This window comes from Barbus barbus, assembly GCF_936440315.1.
Source record: "Barbus barbus genome assembly, chromosome: 27".
NCBI lineage: Eukaryota > Metazoa > Chordata > Actinopteri > Cypriniformes > Cyprinidae > Barbus > Barbus barbus.
The window spans coordinates 21,601,188-21,623,054 of NC_136755.1; the positions used below are offsets into that span (position 1 = coordinate 21,601,188).

Consider the following 21,867-nt stretch of genomic DNA (forward strand, 5'->3'; position numbering starts at 1 on the left):
TGTAGAGTTGCAGCTTAAATTGAAATGCAATTTGCTTGGCAATTGACTGCGTGTGCAGGTAGAGAGAAGACTGGAGAGTTTGGTGACTCAACAAACAAGCACAGGTGCAGGCAAAGGAGAAGTCTTACCAGTCGAAGCCAGGTAAAGCAGCAATAAGCATACCATAGATTACCAGTAAGGCCAAGCAGGAAGCCTGTAGAAGACCATGCGGCGGGGAGACATGGGCAGCAGCAACAGCAAGGAGATGCAGGCCAAACAGCAAGAGCAGCATGCAGAGAGGGTTAATTGATTAGCCAGGTCAGCGCAGGCAGGCAGCAACAGCAGACAAATCCAGCAAAACTTAGCAGGTGAGATGGTGTAGGCAACGGGCAGCAATTAGCCAGGAAGTTGAGGCATTAAAATATAAAAATATAAAAATTCCACTTCTTGGTTGATTCAAGTTATAATATATTTTGTCTAAAAAAACGTCGAACTCAGCAAACATTAGTCAAACATTTAGACAAACAAACACTGCTACACATGTGCTTTTGTGTGATTTCTGAATGCTTGAAACCATAAAATCAATCAGACAACTGTTTTACTGCCATAGGTAACTGTCTAGAGCTACAATTGTAATTTGTAAATAATATAATTTAATTACAATTTATTTATTTACTTTTATATTTTATTAAAGTTCTATTTTGACCCCTATGGTAGGTGTTTTGTTTTTTTACTTCCATAATATTTGAGGGAGGGGGCACAACAATATAGTCCTGCTTAGGGCACCCATTTGGCCAGCAGCGGCCCTGATAAAAATGTCTCCACGATCTGCTTTTGAAGAAATATTGTTGTATTGTTGTATCTATCAGCTGCAGTTCTGGCGCCGCCGTATAAATACTTCACAGTGCCACATACATTCACATCAGTAAGAAGATATTTTGAAGAATGCTGGTAACCAAACAGTTGCTGGTCCACACTGACTTTGACAGTAGGGGGAAAAAAATACTATGGAAGTTACTGTGGTCCTGCAACTGTTTGGTTTTCCACCTTTTTCAAAATAGCGTTTATGTTCAACAGAAGAAGGAAAGTCAGGTTTAAAACAACTTTTCTTGGGTGAATTATTCCTTTAATGTTAATAAATCACCAAACACAAAGAGAAAAATCACTCACTAGGCTACTCTTGACTGAAAAACTTTAATACAGTTTCTTTAATAGGAATCAATCTATATAGTGTTTTATTTTTATATTTGTTCATTCAGTTTCTTGAATGCTCCTGCTAAATACACCTATTGTACCTGAAAATAAAACACTGTTTATTTTATTTGTATATTGTGTGTATTTGTAATGTTTATCTTTGTTCTCATTTTTTAAAAACAAAGATAAAATAATGACAAAGATTTTTATCTTCACCCATTTTGGCCTAAATATCTGCCATACTTTTTTTGGCTGTAATGCTCAAACAGCTTGCAAAATAGAAAAACCTACATGACAAAGAATCGTGATAAAATCGTGATGCCCCTAGCAGAGGCACCATCTATTGGTTCTGTCGTTACCAATAGAGTTCAATGGAAATAACGACCATAGTTAGCTAACGATGGTTTTGAGCAGGGCTGTCCAAACTCGGTCCTGGAGGGCCTGGAGGGCCAAACTCTGCAGGACACCGGCCCTCCAGGACCGAGTTTGGACAGCCCTGGTTTTGAGAAACGCTACCTAGTTCAGGAGTTGACGCATCTTCACTGAAAAGGTTTCATTGAGGTCACGTGCTTCTAATTTGTGTGTTCTCGTAGCCTCAGAATCCAGTAGAGGGCAGTAAAACATTACATGTTTCTTTCTTTGAGTTTGGTTTTATTGGCCATTGGACATAATATGTACATAAATTGATTTAAGTTGATACACAAATTTGATTTTTAAAATAATAATAAAAAAAAGTCAAAGGAAAATGAAACGAATTAAATAAACACACTAAGGGTAATATATTGTTTTATAATTGATCTGTATTTATTTGATATTATTTCAGGTTCATTTAACAATGAAAATAAATTAATAAAATATTTTATTATTATTTGTTAATTTGTCATCCTATCTTATTCCTTAAATTTTTATTTGCGCTATTGATTCAGATTGATTGATATACTGGGGCCTGGGGGAATACCCTTCTCTTTGAAGTTGTACTGTTTTCAAGGGTTGGTGTAATACTTACTTACACATATCTACATAGCCCAAATCTTTTATATTATAATTGATCTGTAGGTGATGTTTCAGTCACTAATATACAGAACTTGATATGATACGGATAAATGGTAACATTTAGATTACAGAGACAACTACATAAGAAGATTTATCCATTTTATTTCTAATATTTTTCCAATTAAAACTTTTTCTGCTTCTCTGCTTTGTGTGAAGTATAGGAGTACAATTGATTTGTCTGATGGTACTTAGATATATAATATGAAAAACAGGATTTCCAATGATGATTTTGATAGGGAAGATCTGGATTGGAAGATGAATTAATTAGATATAAAACAAAAAAATAAAAATAAAAAATCTCACTGCAAACTTTTTTGTTCTCCTGTCAGCAGGCCTCAGAAGATTGTCAGTATAGGGAGGTTTTTGTACAGCACGTTTTCACTGTGTGAACACCCATTTGTCATCGATCTTATGGACACTCATACAGTAATAATCTCCTGCATCTTCAAGAAGGACATCACTTATGTTCAGTGTGAATTCAAGACCATTTCCTCCAGAGTGAAAACTGCCTCCTCCGCTTATTCTAGATGGAGCGCTTGAAGGCTTCATTGTTGTATAATATATAAGGAGTTTAGGGGCTTCATCTGGTTTCTGAAGATACCAGGAGATGTAGTAATCTTTGGATACTGAGCCCTCTGGATACCTATAAACTACAGTGTTGGCCTTACAGTCAATGGAGACTGTTTGACCGAGCCGAACTGATTCAGCCTTAGGTTGAGTCACGACAACCTGCCCAAAAGAACCTGCGAGAGTAATAAAACTGAATTCAAATAATTATCAGTGCATGAGAAAAAAAAGTCTTTCAGTTTGATTTGAAAATGAAATTACCATGGATGCAGTAAAATGCCCAGATGAAGAGAATCATATTTGCTTCTGTTTTAGAGTGAACAGTTGTCAGCATTTGTTAAAAGTGTTGACAGCACTATAAACACTTCCAAAGCACTGATGCATGAGCTGCCAATGCAAAACATCATCACGGTGGAAAAACCCTTCCTTAATCTTCTCACTCATATGACAATTAGCTTTGAAATATATACATATTTGAATTATAAATTAATCATGTAGTTAAATTAAAAAACTTGAAAAAGTTCAATTAAAACTTGTCTGGTTGTCTCAAAAAAAAGGTCTTGAGTTTTTTGTTTTTTTTTGTTTTGTGGTGAATGAAACATTAAGGTGGATTTTTGTTGGAGCAACCAACCTGAGTGTTTAAAGTAAGTGCAGAATAAAATATAAGAAAATGACCAAATATGGACCTGAATAGATTAGGTAGCAATGTAGAATATTTAGAGATTATTATTGTTCTTTTTTGTTTACATACTGACTGCTGCTGTATAAATAATACAGGATTGTAAATTAGGCTATAAATCCCAAATAAGATTTAGATATAAAAGTAAACTAAAATAAACTAAATGCCTATTATTTTACATGAAAGTATTGATGTGCTTATTTTGTTCTTGATAGTGCAGTATGTTTGCATTATTCATATAATTATATAATATTTAATATATTTTTAAATTTAGTAAAACTTTATCTTATAACTATTTTACTATCAGCTGTGAATAGCAAATAGGTTATAGTCAGTGTCAGTTTTAGTGCAGGAGGTTTTTGTACAGCTGTTGATAGGGTTTGTATCACTGTGGTGGACGTTCGGTGGAGGCACCCGACTCTCAGTTGGAAGTAAGTCAATTTATTTCTATTTTAAAAATAAAACACTAAATTAAAATAACGAGAGCATTTGTTTATGTTTAAAACACATTTTAAAATGACATTTAACATTTTAACATCTTCACATTTTAAATTTACCAGTGACTAATATAACAATAAATGATTGTAAAGTTTTATTCTGGTCTGACAGTTATGCACACTTTTCTTATTTCTCCTTCAGACCAATTTAAAACAGCCCCTTTTTCATTACTGAGCATTTTTATACAACTGAATGGTACATTTTATTAGAAAAATAATGTTTTTATTAATTTTGCATGAAATAGAAAGCTAATGTCTGTTTGAGTATGCAGTCTTTTACTCACTTTTACAAATCTATTTAACAGAGGCAAACAAGAAAACATTAAAACATTTTGTTACACATAAAAAGATTGGACAGTTTAGAAATTATGGAAAATTCAAATTATTTAATTATTATTAAATGGTAAATTATTCATTAATGTGTAATAATGTAATAATGTAATAATTCTAGATTAATGAAAACGTTTTTAATTAAATGAATGTCACATACTGTATGTCTTCATCTGATGTTGCTTTCAATCTACAATCAGCTATAAGTAACTGTAGCACAGTGAATTTTTAACAAGAAATAATCTAATAATAATATGAACAAATGAAAAATAGAAACCTGAAATGCTAAAGATAACCATGCATACAGCTCAAACAGTACAGCATGGTGCTAGCAACTCCAAGGTCATGGGTTTGATTCTGAGGGAAAGCATAAACTGATAAAGTATACTTAGAATGCAATGTAAGTTGCTTGCTTAAAAGGTCTGACAAATGAATAAATATAATAATATATTATGATTTTATATGTATGTGTACTTGTTTTGATACTTGTGAGGACCAAATGCCCTCACTTATATTATGAAATACTTTGACAACCCACGAGTGAGGACCTTTTACTGGTCTTCACTATTAAAAAGTCCTAAAAATCATCCAAAATGTGTTTTTATTTAAATCTAGTGTTCTGTTTATGTGATGGGTAAGTTTAGGGGTAGGGGTTATGTTAGGTGATATAAAATAGCATCAATATGATGACATAAAATAAATGGAACTCTATGCAATGTCCTCACAAACATGAGTGTGTGTGTGTGATTGCTGATGAAATATGTTTTTACAGACTATTGCACTTCAGATCTGCTTGATTAACACTGAATCTTTTAAAGGGAAGTGAAAGACACTCAGAAAGACTGATAGAGCTGTTTTTCAGAAGAACGAAACCTCACAGTTTCTGTGTCTCTCTTTAGCTGCTGCTCCTCCCACTCTCACGGTGCTGCCTCCCTCCAGAGACGAGCTGCAGCAGGGTAAGGCTACAGTGCTGTGTGTGGCCAGTAAGGGATTCCCCTCTGACTGGAAGCTGAGCTGGAAGGTGGACGGCAGCAGCAGGAGCTCTGGTATCAATCTGAGTCCCGGTCAGCTGCAGAAGGATGGACTGTACAGTTGGAGCAGCAGCCTGAGCCTCACTGAGAGTGAGTGGAGCAGAGCAACAACCATCAGCTGTGACGCCACGTACCCGTCCCACAATGCAGTCACCAAGAGCATCAACACACAGCAGTGCGATAAATGAAACACACACACTGTTAGAATGCTGTTTCATGCTGTTAGTATATTGCTCATATATAGGCTACTTATCTGTTGTAATTCTACAAATGCAATGATATAAAAGTTTTGTTGATCATTTTATTCTTGCTGCCAAATAAAAGCATTTTGTCTCAAATATGATGTTGAATTCTATGAACATTTTAAAACAAAAACCACCTAAAATATGAAATAACACATTTTTTGGTTTTTAATTCTTTTTAGGACACAACATGGAGGGAATATTTTAATATTGAAAATATCAATTACAGTAAAAGAGATATTTACTGTATGTTAAAATATTTTAGGTAAATTTAATTAATGAAGCATTTAAATATTTATTTATATTAACTGTTAGCTGTGACACCATACACCCATCCCACAATGCAGTCACCAAGAGCCTCGACACACAGCAGTGCGATGAATGAAATACATACACACACACTGTCAGTATGCTGTTTCATGCTGTTAGTTTATTACTCATATATTCGTATCTTTTGTAATTTTGCAACTGCGATGCTCTGAAAGCTTGCTGCCAGATAAAAGCAATTTTTCTCAAAATAGGGTGTTGAATTTTTCTAAAAATAATAAAAAAGAAACACCTGAAATATGAAATAACACTTTTATTGTTTTTTATTGTTTATTATTTATTTAGGTTGTATGATATTGTGATGAGCAGCATGGATATGTAGAGTATATTTTAATATTGAAAATATAAAAAAACTGAGGGAGGATTTTGTACGATGCTGTCTCACTGTGAGCACCTGTCCTTGTAGGCCCCCATACAGTAATAAACTCCTTCATCTTCAAGCTGGACTTCACGTATGTTCAGAGTAAATTCATATCCAGAATAAGTTCCACTGAACCGGTCTGAAACTCCAGATGCAAGGTAACTTGTTGTGTAGATCAGGAGTTTGGGAGCTTTTCCAGGTTTCAGCAGATACCAGCTCATGTCATACCTAATTCCAGAAGATGCAGTGCAGCTAGAAGCAGAATTTCCTGCTTTAACAGACAGAGACTCAGGAGTCTGGACTTCCTGATGAGATGCTGAGAGAGAGATCAGAAAGTTAAGTGTTACATTTAAATACAAATTACAAGATAAAATATTTGTAATTAAAAAAATAAATAAAACAAAGCACAAGCTTTGCAAAAAAAAAAAAAAGATAATATAGAAAAATAAGTTTTTACCTTGAGCAAGTAAAAAAAATAAATTCTAAAATCTCCTAGTATTTCATTAAAGATAACTAAATGATGGAGAAACATTCAAATATAAATGCTCTACAATATAATAAACTGCTGTATCTTACATAAATATTTATTATTAGCTAGAAGACAGCAAGCAAAAATATTATAAATATTCTTGAATCATTTATTTTGATACAAAATTCTTTGCATATTATTCATAGTGACCAAAAGAAAGAAAGAAAGAAAGAAAGAAAGAAAAATCTTGTTAACTATTATTAAAAATAATTACAAATAAATAGTCTGGATTAAATCAAGTTACAGAAGAAGGAGGATGGAAAGCTGTCAATGATCTTCCATATACATGAGATACATTAAAGATATATAAAGTTTCCCAGGTACTCCACTAACCGTTTCATTTCATAGTGAAGTGTTGGTGGCTTTTGAACATGTGAATGTTAAAGTTTAGCATCTTCAATGAGAGTCATATTTTACAATAAATTTTTACTAATGTTGTTCAAAATGCTACAAATTAGGGCAGCTAAGGATGAATGAAAATTTGTGTGAATACTGAAACAGACACATGGATTTCATGTTTCATTCATAATGAACTAAACTCTGGTTAATTCATCATTGTGTATTATCTTGTGGATGTACTATCTATATTTGCAAACATAATTAAGCACAACTTGATATCGTAACTGACTGACATTGTGAACTTCTCAGTGTTCTCATATTCTCTGCTGTTAGACTGAGGGAGGTTTTTGTACGATGCTGTCTCACTGTGAGCACCTGCCCTCGTAAACCCCCATACAGTAATAAACTCCTGCATCCTCAGGCTGGACTCCACGTATGTTCAGTGTGAAATCAGGTTCAGATCCACTTCCACTGAACCGATCTGGGACTCCAGATTGACGTTTACTGGCTGTGTAGATCAGGAGTTTAGGAGCTTCTCCAGGTTTCTGCAGATACCAGCTCATGTCTCTTCCAACTCCGCTGGTCCCAGTGCAGCTGATAGAGACAGAATCTCCTGCTTTAGCAGACAGAGACTCAGGAGACTGAACCTCTTCATGAGACACTGAGAGAGAGATCAAAAACAAATATTACAATTATTTCAAAATACAAGCAAAGACCAGTTTTCATTAGCTATAAAGCAGTCAACCTAAACACAATAAAACTAAAAAGAAAACACAAATTAAAATGGTATAAAATAAATATTATAAAATAATATTTTTTCCAACATATTTTTGAACCTTGAGCAAGCAGACAGAGTGTCCCCAGCATTAGAATAAGAGAAATCATTGTTTGTTATGTGTGTGTGTCAGTGTCACACACTAATAATCATCAGTGGAGTTTTAAGCACAGTCTTCAGTTAATATGCAAAACACTTTCAAAAACACATTCAGATGCATCCTGGAATTTACCTCTGAAACTATCAAAATACATACATGCAGCATTTCATTAATTGACATTAATAAAATAAAAATAGTTAATTTCTAATTTTGACCTTTCTAAGCAGCAAAACTAAACTAAGCTACAGTCTTACGGTGTTATTGTGAGTGTGAGTGTTGATGTCTGTGTCAGTTTTAATGCAGGAGGTTTTTGTACAGCTGTTGATTGGGTTTGTATCACTGTGGCGCATGTTCGGTGGAGGCACCCAACTAAATAAGTAAATCTCTTTCTATTTCTATTTCTGTTAGTAATTTAGTTAGTAATAACAATAATAAGAAGAACAGTCTAATAGAAGAAGTGTAAATTTAAGTTATTCTCTGACATTTTTGTGTGACATGACTACAAGCACAGCTTCAAAATAATTAGTTTACTTTAATGACCTTTTTTATCTATTTGAGTGGTACATAAAAATTGTGTTTATGTACTTCACATGAAATAGAAATATGTCTAATTCCTGTTTCAGCTGTAAGTTACTATATAATTACTGTAAAAGGGAGCAAAAAAACGCATATAAAAATCTATATTGTTAGTGATCACATTTGACCATGAATCTGAATGTGTAATTATGAACTTAGATTTTTTTAATTTTTCATGAGGAGAAAAAGGGACACACTGCTCCGGTTGTGTGTTCATGGTGTGTGTGTGTGTGTGTGTGTGTATGCACTTGGATGGATTAAATGCAGAGCACAAATTCCAAGCATGGGTATCTGTACTTGGCCCCACATCACGTCCTTTCTTTTCCTTATTTAATGCATAGGAACAAAATAAAACATGTAAATTTTAAGTGAAATTTTATTGTTTTCTTTTTAAAGTCTGATTATGTTGTTCAGAATATAAACCTGAAAGGTAGATATAAATCCAAAATACATTTTTAAATCTTGATTTTTATAAACACAATGTATGAATATGAATACTGATACTAATGTGTTTTTATGCCGTTGGACTTCAACATTAAAATAAATAATAATGTATTGTTTCAAGTAAAAAAAAAATGAAGAGTTCATGCTTTACTTTAAATTATAAGTTAACTTCAGTTTGGTTTCGTTATGTTGTATATTTGAGTTATCTACAAAAATTTTAAGTTGATATAACTAATTGCAGCAACATTTTACAGTGCTGATTGATTAAACCATTTTATTAAATTACATTTTTATTGAATGTCACATGAGACAGAAATGTGTTGTAGTATTCAAACTACAAGCAGCTAAGTAATACAGAAGATTTTTTACAAAATAATTTAACAATTTGAACAAATGAGGACAGAAACCATAATGTAACATTATAATGAAAAATTGTTTTAACTCTAAATATAGGCATATGTGTGACTGCTGGTAAAATGTGCTATTTCAGGCTGTTCAGATCTGTTTCATTAACTCTGAATCTCTTAAAGGGAAGTGAAAGACACTCAGAAAGACTGATAGAGTTGTTTTTCAGAAGAGTGAAACTCTCTTTAGCTGCGGCTCGTCCCGCTCTCACGGTGCTGCCTCCCTCCAGAGACGAGCAGCAGCAGGGTAAGGCTACAGTGCTGTGTGTGGCCAGTAAGGGATTCCCCTCTGACTGGAAGCTGAGCTGGAAGGTGGACGGCAGCAGCAGGAGCTCTGGTGTCAATCTGAGTTCCGGTCAGCTGCAGAAGGATGGACTGTACAGTTGGAGCAGCAGCCTGAGCCTCACTGAGAGTGAGTGGAGCAGAGCAACAACCATCAGCTGTGACGCCACGTACCCGTCCCACAATGCAGTCACCAAGGGCATCAACACACAGCAGTGCGATAAATGAACACACACACACACACACACACACACACACACACACACACACGCACGCAGACACACACACACACACACACACACACAAAGTCCTAAATCAGGCACTGCTCAGTGACTAATCTTTCATGATGTTAGTATATTGCTCATAAATTCTTATCTGTTAGAATTCTATAACTGCAATGCTATGTATGTTTAATTTATTATTAGTTTTTTATTGCTGCCAAATAAAAGCATTTTGACTCAAATATGGTGTTGACTTCTTACTGTGATATTAAATATTAAAAATGTATTCATTATGTTAAAAATGCATTAGTTCTTATAAATTGATGTGACTCTGAACCACAAAACCAGTCTTAAGTCGCTGGAGTATATTTGTAGCAATAGCCAACAATACATTGTATGGGTCAAAATTATCTATTTTTCTTTTATGCCAAAAATCATTAGGATATTAAATAAAGATCATGTTCCATGAAGATATTTAGTAAATATTCTACCGTAATTATATTTTAAAACTTAATTTTTGATTAGTAATGTGCATTGCTAAGAACTTCATTTGGACAACTTTAAAGGCAATTTTCTCAGTATTATTAGTTTTTTTCGTACCCTCAGATTCCAGATTTTCAAATAGCTGTGTCTCTGTCAAATATAGTCCTATCCTAACAAACCATACATCAATGGAAAGCTTATTTAGCTGTCAGGTGTTGTATAAATCTCAATATCAAAACATTTACCCTTATGATATATAAATACTGAATACCATAATTTATCATTTAAAATAATAAATACATTAAAAGAGATATTTATGTTAACATGTCATTTTAATCATTGTTTTAGCTACATTTAATTAAGTATTTTTTACTACATTAGGGCCGAAATCTACAATAAGATATTTAAGACAATTTGAAAAGTAATTCTTATGTGTAGTAAGGCATAAATTTGGGAAATGTTCTGAATAAAAATGAGTTATGCTGCTGTGTTTTACGTAAGTATTTATTAATATCGTTAAGAGACAAAGAGTCAACTGATAGTGTCACATTTTGAAGGCAAACATTTTCCCATATTTTGCATTTGTTTCACTTTTAATTTTAAACTATTAAAATACTCCATTTTAATGGGATCATTTAGACTTATAAAAAATTATTTTGAAATATACAAACAGGTTATTGGAAAGACAAAAATAGACAAAATTTGTGAATTTTATTCATAGAGGCCGCTGAGAAATATGTTTTCAGTTTACAGACAGAGCTCAATGATAAACCTACACTATACATTCACAAGTGAAATAAATAAATAAATAGTATGGAAATACATTTTACAGGTGAATGAGGGTGGAATATACATTTCTGGAAATATGTGGTTGGTTTGAATGATTAATTATATTAAATACATGAACTATGTGAGTGCTTGTGTGTCATTGTGTTTGATCCTCTAAGCACTTGCAGCTGCCTCAGAAGAAGTTAGTAACCTGTCCAAGGAAGGTTTTAGGAACGTTTCACTGTGTGAACACTGCTTTACCACTGATTTCATGGTAACTCTGACAGTAATAATCTCCTGCTTCTTCAAGATGGACATCACTGACGGTCAGAATAAAGTCAAGACCATTTCCTTGTCCACTGCCACTGAATCTTGATGGAATTCCTGAGTTTTGTATAATAAACCAAGAGTCTGGGAGCCTGTTCAGGATTTTGACTGTACCGAGATACAGAATAACGCCCTTTAGAGACCCTGCCATGCTCATTTTTGTAAATCACAGTATCAACTTTACAGTCAATAGAGATGGTTTGACCAGGTTGGACTGATTTAACCTCAGACTGAGTCACAACGATTTGTCCAAAACAACCTGTGTAGAACAAGGGATAACAGCACAGATTATTACATAATATATTATTTTATATGAAGCTCAGTGAAGAGTTAAGCTGACCTATAAACATTTTCAGATCCCTGTCGCTGTCTATGCAAAGCACTGTATATGACCAGTTTATAAAATCTGTTCCTTATTTTACAATTATCCAACTGAAGGCTGGACACAGGTTGCAATTTCATGCCCCATATTTGTCATTATAGAGCCAAATGAAGTGTTTGAATGGAGTGCATAATGTGAAAATAATTAAAATAATTAACAATAATTATGCAAGTGTTGTACTGTATATTTCTGCAATAATAATAGTCCTTTGTCTAAGTAATGATACACACACACAGTTAAATACTTTTTTTTTTTTTTACTTGTAACTTACTTAAGTCAGCATTACTGGTGTGAGATTCACAAGACACTTTGAAATGGCTGATTATATTTATTCCATTAAAAAGACCTGAGAAATGTGAAAACTACGATTGGTTGCACATAAATATTTATTTATTACATAAAATTACCATCAGAATTATCACTAAATTCTTTGTTTGGATTATAAATATTAGAAACTTATTTGTTGCTAGTACTTCTATTAAAAAATAACAGGTAATACTGTGTAACTTACATTTTTAGAGAATATTGTCTGTTATTTTTAAGCTCTTTCATACATAGCGCCCTAAAATTATTAAGATACAGCACAAAAAAAATCTTATTACCATTCACAACAGACTTATCTGCTGCCATGTTTCACATCGACAAGCCCCTTTCAACATTGCGACTCAGGTGTGGTCTAGATCTGAAAATATTATGAACACCAAATAAAGGCCTGTGTTTGAATTGAGCTGAAAGCTGTTTTGATGGGCTCAGATGTGCTTGATTCACTTTTCAGGTGCAAGGGAAGTGAAAGACACTTAGAGTGACTGACAGAAATGATTTTAAGAAGAATGAAACTTCTCAGTTTCTAGCTTTTCTCTATCCTTGTTTCATGTCGACATATGATTTCAGTGATTCTGGAAGTCAGCGACTCTGAGTATCAGTGTGCTGCAGAAGGACCACGTTACCATAATTTTGCCATTTCACACTAGTTCCTATATCAGCATCCTTGTTGATCCTTGTTGTCAACTAAAGAGATTTTAGGAATAGAGAAACGGGTTATATTTAGGCTTAACAAATACATATATATCTTTTTCATGTTTGATCCTTTCTTTTATAGCATATGATTTTAAATAAATTAGACTGTATATATGTTGTGGTAACAAAACTAACAGTATATATTAATATTGAAAATGTAACTTAAAAGAGAATCATTTGAGTATGTTTGGATGGCTTGAGTTCACATGTTCATATACAGTGTAATGTGAAGTATTTTCATGCTGCAGATAATAACTCTTATGATTCCAGCCTTTAAGCATAAGCTTCTGTCCACAATGATGCTCAACATTTCACTTAAATAATTTTTTACTGAAATCTAAAATGACAATTAAAGTGAATAGATTGTTGAATACTTTAGAAAATCTTCATTACTGCTTTAACTGTTGTTTAATTATACAGGGAAACTTGCCTGAAATAGTTCTCATATTCTCTTTGCTGTCTGACTGGGGGAGGTTTTTGTACGATGCTGTTTCACTGTGTGAACACTGGACCACTATAAACCCCCATACAGTAATAAACTCCTGCATCCTCAGGCTGGACTCCACGTATGTTCAGTGTGAAATCAGGTTCAGATCCACTTCCACTGAACCGATCTGGGACTCCAGATTGACGTTTACTGGCTGTGTAGATCAGGAGTTTAGGAGCTTCTCCAGGTTTCTGCAGATACCAGCTCATGTCATCACCAACTCCGCTGGTCCCAGTGCAGCTGATAGAGACAGAATCATCTGCTTTAACAGACAGAGACTCGGGAGACTGAACCTCTTCATGAGACACTGAGAGAGAGATCAAAAACAAATATTACAATTCTTTAAAATACAAGCAAATAGACATGCATGCCTTCTATAAAACTGTTAAATTAAATACACTACAAAATAAAAAGCAAAGCACAAATTAAAATTCTTGAAAAAGAAAATTGCGCAGTTTTTTTTTTTGTCATTATGTAAAAATATATATTTTTATACCTTGAGCAAGTGTCCCCAGCACTAGAATAAGAGAGAACATTGTTTGTTATGTGTGTGTTCGTCAGTGTCACACACTAATAATCATCAGTGGAGTTTTAAGCACAGTCTTCAGTTAATATGCAAAACACTTTCAAAAACACATTCAGATGCATCCTGGAATTTACCTCAAAATTAATAAAAATACATTTGCAGCATTTTATTTATTAACAGTTTATTTCGGTTCTTGATGCGACTGATTTAGACTAAAATGCATTATTAGCGTCAGTCTTAAGGGCAGTGTCAGTGTTTTTGTGAGTGTTGATGTCAGTGTCAGTTTTAGTGCAGGAGGTTTTTGTACAGCTGTTGATTGGGTTTGTATCACTGTGGTACACATTCGGTGGAGGAACTCGACTCTCAGTTGGAAGTAAGTAAATCTCTTTCTATTTAAAAAAAATATTTATAAAAAAAGGAAAAGCACAGAACAAGAGATACAAGAACAAACAAGGATAAAAAAAGAAAAAAAAATCTGATCTGTAACATGATCACAATCAATAATTTATTTTTCTAATTAGTAAAATTGTTAGTATATTCTTGATTCTTTTGATATTCTTTTTTATGTGTTTCACATGAGAAATATACCAACTACATCTTTCTCCTGTTTTAGATGTCAGTTACATATTTAAATATATTCTTATATATCAAATTATAAATCTAATTGTCTAATGATTGTCTAATAAAAATGCTTTTTTTATTTTACACTTGGATATTTTTAATATAGAAACAAAATACAAAATGTTCATTTGCAATGTAATATTAATTGAATAAAACACAAAATAATTTAATTTTTAAAGTGTGAGTATGCTATTACAAATCAGAATCTGAGAGCTAGCTATTTAAAACCAGTATGTACATTTTAGTCTGATATAGTTATGCATCTTGTTTTTTTTTACACTAACCTAATGCATTAGCCAATTAACAATAAGCAATATATTTGATATGGCTATCAATAATCTTTATTAATAACTGTTCATTGTAAGTTCATGTTAGCTCATGTTAGCATGTTTTGCTGTATTTTTTCATGTTAGTTTTTGTTAACTATAGTTTTATAAACTTAAGGTTAACAAATTAAACCTTATTGTATAGTGTTACCGTATATTATAAAGAATACTGATTGTCTAAAATCTGAATATTGTCCGTCAATAAATGTGTTTTTATGGACTGTTGCACTCAGATCTGCTTGATCAACTTTGAATCTCTTAAAGGGAAGTGAAAGACACTCAGAAAGACTGATAGAGCTGTTTTTCAGAAGAACGAAACCTCACAGTTTCTGTGTCTCTCTTTAGCTGCTGCTCCTCCCGCTCTCACGGTGCTGCCTCCCTCCAGAGATGAGCTGCAGCAGGGTAAGGCTACAGTGCTGTGTGTGGCCAGTAAGGGATTCCCCTCTGACTGGAAGCTGAGCTGGAAGGTGGACGGCAGCAGCAGGAGCTCTGGTATCAATCTGAGTCCCGGTCAGCTGCAGAAGGATGGACTGTACAGCTGGAGCAGCAGCCTGAGCCTCACTGAGAGTGAGTGGAGCAGAGCAACAACCATCAGCTGTGACGCCACGTACCCGTCCCACAATGCAGTCACCAAGAGCATCAACACACAGCAGTGCGATAAATGAAACACACACACACACACACACACAAACACACATGCACGCACACACACACACACACACACACACACACACACACACATACACACACACACACACACACACACATACACACACACACAAAGTCCTAAATCAGGCACTGCTCAGTGACTAATCTTTCATGCTGTTAGTATATTGCTCATAAATTCTTATCTGTTAGAATTATATAACTGCAATGCTATGTATGTTTCATTTATTATTGCTGTCAAATAAAAGCATTTTGACTCAAATATGGTGTTGACTTCTTACTATGATATTAAACATTAAAAATGTATTAGTTCTTATAAATTGATGTGACCCTGAACCACAAAACCAGTCTAAAGTCGCTGGGGTATATTTGTAGCAATAGCCAACAATACATTGTTTGGGTCAAAATGATCTATTTTTCTTTTATGCCAAAAATCATTAGGATATTAAGTAAAGATCATGTTCCATGAAGATATTTAGAAAATTTCCTACCGTAAATATATTAAAACTTAATTTTTGATTTGTAATATGCATTACTAAGGACTTCATTTTGACAATTTTAAAGGCAATTTTCTCAGTATTATTAGGTTTTTTCACACCCTCAGATTCCAGATTTTCAAATAGTTGTGTCTCTGTCAAATATTGTCCTATCCTAACAATCCATACATCCAAAGGTTATTTATTTTTCGCTTTAAGATGATGTATAAATCTCAATTTCAAAACAATTACACTTATGATTGGTTTTGTGGTCCAGGGTCACATTTGATTAAAAAAATGTGTGTGCATTTGTGGGGGGGATTTGTGATACTGTGAATGTTGTGATTATATGAGCAGCATGAGTATTTTAATATTTAAAATACGGAATACCATAATTTATCATTTAAAATAATAAATACATTAAAAGAGATATTTATGTTAACATGGCATTTTAATCATTGTTTTAGCTACATTTAATAAAGTATATCTAAGACAATTTGAAAAGTAATTCTTATGTGTAGTAAGGCATACATTTGGGAAATGTTCTGAATAAAAATGAGTTATGCTGCTGTATTTTACGTAAGTATTTATTAATATCGTTAAGAGACAAAGAGTCAACTGACAGTGTCACATTTTGAAGGCAAACATTTTCCCATATTTTGCATTTGTTTCACTTTTAATTTTAAACTATTAAAATACTCCATTTTAATGGGATCATTTAGCCTTATAATTATAAATATTAGAAACTTATTTGTTGCTAATACTTCTAATAAAAAAATAACAGGTAATACTGTGTAACTTACATTTTTAGAGAATATTGTGGGTTATTTTTAAGCTCTTTCATACATAGCGCCCTAAAATTATTAAGATACAGCACAAAAAAAAATCTTATTACCATTCACAACAGACTTATCTGCTGCCATGTTTCACATCGACAAGCCCCTTTCAACATTGCGACTCAGGTGTGGTCTAGATCTGAAAATATTATGAACACCAAATAAAGGCCTGTGTTTGAATTGAGCTGAAAGCTGTTTTGATGGGCTCAGATGTGCTTGATTCACTTTTCAGGTGCAAGGGAAGTGAAAGACACTTAGAGTGACTGACAGAAATGATTTTAAGAAGAATGAAACTTCTCAGTTTCTAGCTTTTCTCTATCCTTGTTTCATGTCGACATATGATTTCAGTGATTCTGGAAGTCAGCGACTCTGAGTATCAGTGTGCTGCAGAAGGACCACGTTACCATGATTTTGCCATTTCACACTAGTTCCTATATCAGCATCCTTGTTGATCCTTGTTGTCAACTAAAGAGATTTTAGGAATAGAGAAGCGGGTTATATTTAGGCTTAACAAATACATATATATCTTTTTCATGTTTGATCCTTTCTTTTATAGCATATGATTTTAAATAAATTAGACTGTATATATGTTGTGGTAAAGAAACTAACAGTAAATATTAATATTGAAAATGTAACTTAAAAGAGAATCATTTGAGTATGTTTTGATGACATGAGTTCACATGTTTATATACAGTGTAATGTGAACTTGTGAAGTATTTTCATGCTGCAGATAATAACTCTTATGATTCCAGCCTTTAAGCATAAGCTTCTGTCCACAATGATGCTCAACATTTCACTTAAATAAATTTTTACTGAAATCTAAAATGACAATTAAAGTGAACAGATTGTTGAATACTTTAGAAAATATTCAGTACTGCTTTAACTGTTGTTTAATTATACAGGGAAACTTGCCTGAAATAGTTCTCATATTCTCTTTGCTGTCTGACTGAGGGAGGTTTTTGTACGATGCTGTCTCACTGTGTGCACACTCCACCACTATAATACCCCATACAGTAATAAACTCCTGCATCCTCAGGCTGGACTCCACGTATGTTCAGTGTGAAATCAGGTTCAGATCCACTTCCACTGAACCGATCTGGGACTCCAGATTGACGTTGACTGACTTTGTAGATCAGGAGTTTAGGAGCTTCTCCAGTTTTCAGAAGATACCAGCTCATGTCTCTTCCAACTCCGCTGGTCCCAGTGCAGCTGATAGAGACAGAATCATCTGCTTTAGCAGACAGAGACTCAGGAGACTGAACCTCTTCATGAGACACTGAGAGAGAGAATGCAAAAACAAATATTACAAATAATTCAGAATGCAGATAAAGAGAAATGTGGGTCTGTTATAAAGCAGTCAAGCTAACTACAATTAAAAAGAAAGCACACATTAATATATATATATATATATATATATATATATATATATATATATACATACAAATGATTAATTCCATAATGTAGAAAATATATTGTTGAACCTTGAGCAAGCAGACCCAGTGTCCCCAGCATTAGAATAAGAGAAATCATTGTTTGTTATGTGTGTGTTCGTCAGTGTCACACACTAATAATCATCAGTGGAGTTTTAAGCACAGTCTTCAGTTAATATGCAAAACACTTTCAAAAACACATTCAGATGCATCCTGGAATTTACCTCTGAAACTATCAAAATACATACATGCAGCATTTAACTAATTGACATTAATAAAATAAAAAACAACTAAGATTTTTATTTTTTATTTTTTTGCATCACTGTGGTACATGTTCGGTGGAGGCACCCTACTCTCAGTTGGAAGTAAGTAAATCTCTTTCTATTTCTATTTCTATTTCTATTTCTATTTCTATAAGAAGAGTTACTCAAATAACAAAGGTCTATCCTCAGACATTTTTTGCCTTTTGTGACATCACTATAGGCATATATACTTATGTCTTCTGAACGGGTTCAAAATAACTAGTTCATCTTGATGACCTTTTTATCTATTTGAATGGTAAATAAAAATATATGTATTTTATAGATTTTTGTATATACTTCACAAGAAATAGAAATAATATGTCTAACTACTGTTTCAGATGCATTAATTCTGCATTAATTCATTCTCAGTATCGCTAAGTAGAAAAGCAAATAAACTTCAACTCCAACAATGTCAGTTACTATAAATAAGGACCGTAAAATGGGGCAACAAACAAATATAAAAATCTGCATTGACTCTGAATGAGAAATTATTAACTGAAAATACATTTCTTCCATATTTACATTTTTCAAGGAGAAAACATTTAATGTATATAGGATCAAAATAAAACACCTTTGTATCAAATACAAAATTATTTTCTATTTAAAGACTGATAATATTATAATAACTAATATTCTTCAGAATACAAACCAGAAAGGTCCAATATATAAATTTAAGTCTCATATAGTTAGAAATCTTGGTTTTTATAAACACTGAATATTTTAATATGGGGAATAATGTTTTTACAGGTTGTTGCACTTAAGATCTGCTTCACAACTTGAACCATTTTCCATTAAAAAAACAACAATACTAAGACCACAATAATTCACAATAAGTCCACAAAAATATTTTTTAATGACTTTTTTTATTGAATGTCACATGAGACAACAATACAGTATGTATTCTTCTAGTCTAGTTTTCAAACTAAAAGAAGCTATAACTGTAAGAAATACAGTATAATACATTTTTAACAATAATTGAACAATAATTTAGACAAATGAGGACAGAAACAATAATATACTGTAACATTATTTATAATGAATAAATTGTATTAAATTTAAATATAGATATATGTATGATGGCTGATAAAATATGTTTTTATGGGCTGCTGCGCTTCAGATCTGCTTGATTAACTTTGAATCTCTTAAAGGGAAGTGAAAGACACTCAGAAAGACTGATAGAGCTGTTTTTCAGAAGAGTGAAACCTCACAGTTTCTGTGTCTCTCTTTAGCTGCTGCTCCTCCCGCTCTCACGGTGCTGCCTCCCTCCAGAGACGAGCTGCAGCAGGGTAAGGCTACAGTGCTGTGTGTGGCCAGTAAGGGATTCCCCTCTGACTGGAAGCTGAGCTGGAAGGTGGACGGCAGCAGCAGGAGCTCTGGTGTCAATCTGAGTCCCGGTCAGCTGCAGAAGGATGGACTGTACAGCTGGAGCAGCAGCCTGAGCCTCACTGAGAGTGAGTGGAGCAGAGCAACAACCATCAGCTGTGACGCCACGTACCCGTCCCACAATGCAGTGACTAAGAGCCTCAACACACACAGCAGTGCAATGATGACAAGTGAAACACATACAACACAAAAGCACATAGATTAAAGGCATGCATATTCATTTGTGCTCTCACTCACCCACCCACACACAGTCCTAATAAAGAACAAACATTACTGTATTTTCTTTGCATGGTAATCTTTTTAAATCCTGTTTTAACACATATGACCAACTATGTTTTCTTTATTTTTTTGCCAAATAAAAGCTTTATGAATCATTAATTGTTTGAATGATTATTTTGTCCTTAATTGTATTTAATTCATTTTATTTTGATGTTATTATTTTATGTGCTTTTATCATTTATGGAGTTAAACATCAACATCACAAGAAAAGAAAATGCTTCTGGTTTCTATTTTTTTCTCTTAAAAAAAATAAAAAAAATACCAGGGAAAACCTGTGATTGCTCCGAACAAGACAAAACTAAAAATGGGTTCATGGATTAATCATGGAGTTAAAGAATGTATATGAAAAGTTGCATTGGCCACAGTAAGCTTTCTTTCATCAAGGTTGGATGGATTGTATTGGATTTCAAATCATGTGGAAAACTTATTGAGGCATTCTGATGTTTGTTATTAATAGAATATGCAGAATGTGTTGAGGAATGTGTGACAATAATGAACATCAACAGTTCAGTAGCATTAAAGAGAGTTTCTATTTGTGTATTTGTGTGTGTAAAGTCAGTGATGTGGATAATGATCTTCAAGATCAACATCTGCAGAAGCTCAAAGCTGCAGTGTTGCTGTATCACACAGAGAGGTTTTTGTATGATGCTTCTACACTGTGTGAACACCCAGTCTGGGTTCTTTGAGTCACCTGTCTTACTGTGTTCACTCTGACAGTAATAAACTCCTGAATCTTCAGGCTGGACTCCACTGATGGTCAGAGTAAAATCCATGTGGTTTCCACTTTCACTGCCACTGAATCTAGAAGAAACACCTGAAGCTCTGTCTGTTGTGTAATAGATCAGGAGTTTAGGAGCTTCTCCAGGAATCTGATGGTACCAGGACATGCAATACTGAGAGGTCTGTGGTTTAGCACAGCTTATTGCTGGTTTATGGATGCTGCACACTGGTGGTGGACGAGGAGACACCACCCCTCACAATGTAGAGCGCTTTGAGTGCTTAGAAAAGCAGAAAAGCGCTATATAAATGTAATGAATTATTATTATTATTATTATTATGATTACACTGAATAGTGACAGTCTGATCAGGCTGCACAGTTTGATCTTCAGATTGAGTCAGAATCTGCCCTACAGAACCTGAAGAGAGACAGAAAACACAAAAGAATAATATAAAACTAATGAGCACATTTAGTTATAAGGCATCTCTCAGACTGAGCACACTTTATTTCTTACTGCTGTACTACAAAGACTAAGTATTTTTTGCACGTTTACCTTATACAATGACAATGAATAACTTGACTTGAAGATCAATTTTAATCATTTTAATATAATTTTCACTGCACATTCTCAGGTAAAAACATAATTATAAGAAATAATATAGGTTAATTAATGCATATACAGTATTTGTAAGAATTTAAGTCTAAACTACATGTTAATTTCAGCACATGTGAATCTGTGGATTGCTTATTTCCTATAGTTTTCTGTAGATCAGCTGATGATATGAAGTTCTATATACTTACTGCAGATGCAGGTTATGAGTGTCCAAATAATGACAGATATTAAAGTCATGTTTGCTTTAGGATCTGTTATCATGAAGGAGAGCTGTCAATAATAAAATCATAAAGTCAC

General features: G+C 33.6%; 1 long non-coding RNA gene and 4 gene segments (V, D, J or C); 4 read left to right on the top strand and 1 right to left on the bottom strand.

Annotated features, from left to right (window-relative positions):
- The first annotated feature begins 205 nt into the window (after window positions 1–205).
- Window positions 206–6,141, top strand: LOC306847454 (Ig kappa-b4 chain C region-like). The segment is given in 3 exons: window positions 206–280; window positions 3,804–3,903; window positions 5,199–6,141.
- A 3,358-nt stretch (window positions 6,142–9,499) lies between these two features.
- On the top strand, window positions 9,500–9,937 carry LOC306847455 (Ig kappa-b4 chain C region-like). The segment is given in 1 exon: window positions 9,500–9,937.
- Window positions 9,938–10,907: 970 nt separating this feature from the next.
- LOC306846970 lies at window positions 10,908–13,961 on the bottom strand. Its single transcript, XR_013782126.1, has 4 exons — window positions 13,891–13,961; window positions 13,338–13,701; window positions 12,838–12,898; window positions 10,908–11,767 (listed from the first exon to the last, which is right to left on the bottom strand). It is a non-coding gene; the product is annotated as an uncharacterized lncRNA (long non-coding RNA).
- Window positions 13,916–15,793, top strand: LOC306846968 (Ig kappa-b4 chain C region-like). The segment is given in 2 exons: window positions 13,916–14,293; window positions 15,213–15,793.
- A 2,611-nt stretch (window positions 15,794–18,404) lies between these two features.
- On the top strand, window positions 18,405–20,336 carry LOC306846969 (Ig kappa-b4 chain C region-like). The segment is given in 2 exons: window positions 18,405–18,640; window positions 19,807–20,336.
- The last annotated feature ends 1,531 nt before the right edge of the window (window positions 20,337–21,867 follow it).